The 3,831-nt window shown below is 46.6% G+C and overlaps 1 long non-coding RNA gene across 1 annotated transcript; it reads left to right on the forward strand.

Moving 5' to 3' along the window:
• The first annotated feature begins 96 nt into the window (after positions 1-96).
• LOC118649894 lies at positions 97-3,115 on the forward strand. Its single transcript, XR_004965791.1, has 2 exons — positions 97-219; positions 2,984-3,115. It is a non-coding gene; the product is annotated as an uncharacterized LOC118649894 (long non-coding RNA).
• Positions 3,116-3,831: the final 716 nt, after the last annotated feature.

A 3,831-nucleotide genomic window follows, 5' to 3' on the forward strand; every position in this document is an offset into this window, starting at 1 on the left:
GCGCTGAGGCCTGAGTGCAGAAGCAGGGCCAGGATTGGACGCAGCCAGTACTTCCTGTTTTCAAGGCGCCGGAAGCAGGCTATCCCCGAAGGAGTGAGTGCTTCTGCCCGTGGTAGGCTCTGTGATCTTGAGGACGTCCTCTCTCTGAGTGACCCCTCTCGATTCCCTAGGGCCGCGCTTGCCCTCTGTCCGAGTCTCCTGCATCGGCGCCTGGACGCGGTACGTGCCAGATGTCCATTTGGCAATGTCTGGGGCCACGGCGCCTCCTGGGTGCTGGGAGGACCCGCGGCGCCCTCTGGTGGCGGCGGCGTGCCTAGGCCGGGAACCACCCGTGGCCAGTTAACATCTGGTGGCAAAGGTCGGGAGCCTGGGAGCGGCCCCTGGGCGAACCGAGTCGGCTTTTCCCTTTGTCGGCTTTTCCCTTTGCCGGCGTTCCCCAAGTTCGGTGGGGAAATGTCTTTCCTTAAGCACCTCCTGCAGACCAAGCTCGGGTCTCAGCTTGAATGTCATTTTTCTTCTGAAAGTTTTTCTCTGACCAAAGGACACACATTTTCTCTTACCACCCTGTGTATTTTTTTAATAGCACTTACCACTGACATCGTTTATATGTTTTGTTTCCTTGTTTGGCAGGCTCCCTAACTAGGCTGAGGGCAGTGTTCTGTCTCGTTCACTGCTATACCCTAATTAATTTTTAACAAATTAATTAATAACTGAAACTGGGAAGGGTTCCCAGAAGTGGCACTTAGCTGCCTCCAACAGTTAAGACCTCTTGAATACATAGGAACCCTTTGAGTGCCAACCCATATCCTAGGGACTATGCTAAAATTGCCAAGGCATTTTTGCTGATTCTACAGCAGTTTAGGAAAAAAATTATGAATCGCAAGTAAATGAAGTTACATATTCAAAAACTTAAGGAAACCTTTACTACATTGACATATTTAGCAATAGCATCATCACTTAATAAAAGCAGACTTAGAACTGGACGCCGCGGCGAAGCTTTGATAGCGCTCCCGGCACTTTTGGCGGAAGGGCACTCTAGGGGTTAATACAGGGTGGGGGCAAACGTAGGTTTACAGTTGTTTGTATGGAAAATAATACAGTAATAAATAGTAATTCAAGAATAAACTCTGGTTTCTGTGGTAGGCAGTTAGACATGAGCAGGGCCAGGTACGAAGGTCACCAGCCTGGAAAAGCCCCAGGTACCCAATGGAACAACAATGGAAACATCCATTCGGGTAACTGCTAGAGCTTGTTGGGCGGCGGGGCGGGGGGATGGAGAGGGAAGGAGGGGCTTTCAAGTTTCCTCTGACCCTAAGGATAAAGTCCAGGCTCCTTAGGGCCTCCCTTCCCGGCCTCATCTCCTGTCCCGTTGTCTCTCTTTCCCCTTAGCTCCCTCTGCTAAGGAATATTGGCCTTTCAGTTCCGCCAAAGGCCAGGCAGGCCGCTTTATACCCCTGGCCTTTTGCACCTGTTGCTCTCTGCTTGGCGGTTCTCCCCTCCCTTCTAGCTTGTCTTGCAGGCTCCAGCTGAAATGGTGGTAATAATAGCTAACACTTATTGAGCAGATACCACTGCCATCATTGTTCTTAGGGCTTTACCTGTATTAAGTGGTTTAATCCTCACTTAACTTCATGAGGTAGATACTATTGTTAGCTCCACTTCCTAAGCGAGGTTAAGTAACCTAATCAGTATCTGAGTCAGCAGTTGAACCCAGACAGACTGGGTACATGAATTACTGCAGTTTGTGTATAAACAGCGCTGTTACAGGAAACTCTTTCTTAAGCCCACGGAGTTAGGTTTCCCTGTTACTCATCTTGTAGCTAGCTATAATTATCCTTCATAGTACTTAAAATAATTAACTATAGCATTGTGCTCTTTTTTTTGCATTTTAATTTCTTTATTGATTAAGGTATTGCATATGTGTCCTTAACCCCCCCCCATTGCCCCCCACTCCCCCTCACTCAGCATTATGCTCTTAATGACTGCTCCCCATTTGATTCTAAGCTCACTGTATTTCTGGTCCCTGGCATAGGAGGTGCTTATTAAGTACTTATTAACTGGCCAAAACCGGTTTGGCTCAGTGGATAGAGCGTCGGCCTGCGGACTCAAGGGTCCCAGGTTCGATTCTGGTCAACGGCATGTACCTGGGTTGCGGGCACATCCCCAGTAGGAGATGTGCAGGAGGCAGCTGATCGATGTTTCTCTCTCATCGATGTTTCTGACTATCTCTCTCCCTTCCTCTCTGTAAAAAAATCAATAAAATATATTTTTTAAAAAAAAGTATTTATTAACTGAATACATATACCTGAGTATAAAGTAATATTTTTCCTCTCAAAATAATTCCTTTGAGCCCACCCAGCATGGTTGAGCATTGACCTATGAACCAGGAGGTCACGGTCAGGCACATGCCCGGGTTGCAGGCTCAATCCCCAGGGTGGGACCTGCAGGAGGCAGCCGATCAATGATTCTCATCATCGATGTTTCTATCTCTCCCTCTCCCTTCCTCTCTCTGAAAGCAATAAAAAATATATTTGAAAAATAATAATTCCTTTGAAAGGAAATTGCTTTATATTTTGTGTTCTTTTTTTTCACTAATAAATAGTTAATTTATTCACTAATTCCACAATTATTGAGCTTCGACCCAGGCCAGGCATTGTTTTTGTTGCTTGAGATAAATCAGAGATTAGATAGATAAAAAGTACAGCCCTACCTGGATGGTGTGATGTGATCAGTGTGATCAGTGGTTGAGCGTCAACCTATAAACCAGGAGGTCACAGTTCAATTCCCAGCCGGGGCACATACCTGGGTTATGGACTCCATCTCGAGTTGGGGGTGTGCAGGAGGCAGCTGATCAGTGATTCTCTCTTATTGTTTCTATCTCTCTTTCCCTCTCCCTTCCTCTGAAATAAATAAAAATTTATTTTAAATAATAATTGTGCTTCCCCTTCTCCCCTCTCCCTCTCTCTTCACCGCTCTCCACCAGGTGAGGGCACTGTGGGAAGGCAGCAAGCCAGAGAGAGCGCCATTTCCAGAAACCAAACCAGGTGGCTTCCCGATTTTGGACTTCCTGCATCCTGAACTGAGAAAATAAATATTTATTATTTAAGCCACACAATCTATGATATCAGTTCTAGGTTTATTTATTTATTTACTTAGTCCCGGGTTTAGGACTCAAATGCCCAGAAGGGCCCAGCACAGGAGAGAATGAGTGCCCCCTGGGAAAGATGCCCCGGGTGCTTTGTTACATTGTGTCAGATCCTCCACATTTGCAGGAGAAGCCAGACATTCAAGTTTGTAAAGGTTGGCACTAATTTGAAAAGATTTTAAGAGGAAAAAAAATAACTGTACTATCACGTGAGAGGTGCTGTAACAGGAAAATGTTAAGGTACAGTGAGAGTTAAAGGAAGGAGCAGTAATAAATTCTGGTGGTGGTGATGGTGGTGCATCCAGATGCAGAGAAGTCATGTTTGAACTAGATCACGGAGGATAAATTGGAGACTGACGAAGACAAGTACTGCGAGGACTGGCTTTTTGGAAAGAGGGAACGGAATGTGCAAAGATAAGAAAGACTGGAGACAGGAGAACCAAGATGGCGGCATAGGTTAACGCCAGAGTTTGCTGCTTTGAACAACTACTTCAAAAGTGAAACCAAAAAACGGAAGGGACATCACCCAGAACCACAGGAACGCTGGCTGAGTGGAAGTCCTACAACTAGGAGGAAAGAGAAACGCATACGGACACTCAGAGGAGGCACAGTGCTAAAGTCAAATTCTGAGGTGCGGAGTGCGCGCAGCGGGCTGGCGGCGGAGGGCGCGGTTGGCATTTTCAATC

This window comes from Myotis myotis, unplaced genomic scaffold (assembly GCF_014108235.1).
Source record: "Myotis myotis isolate mMyoMyo1 unplaced genomic scaffold, mMyoMyo1.p scaffold_m19_p_3, whole genome shotgun sequence".
NCBI lineage: Eukaryota > Metazoa > Chordata > Mammalia > Chiroptera > Vespertilionidae > Myotis > Myotis myotis.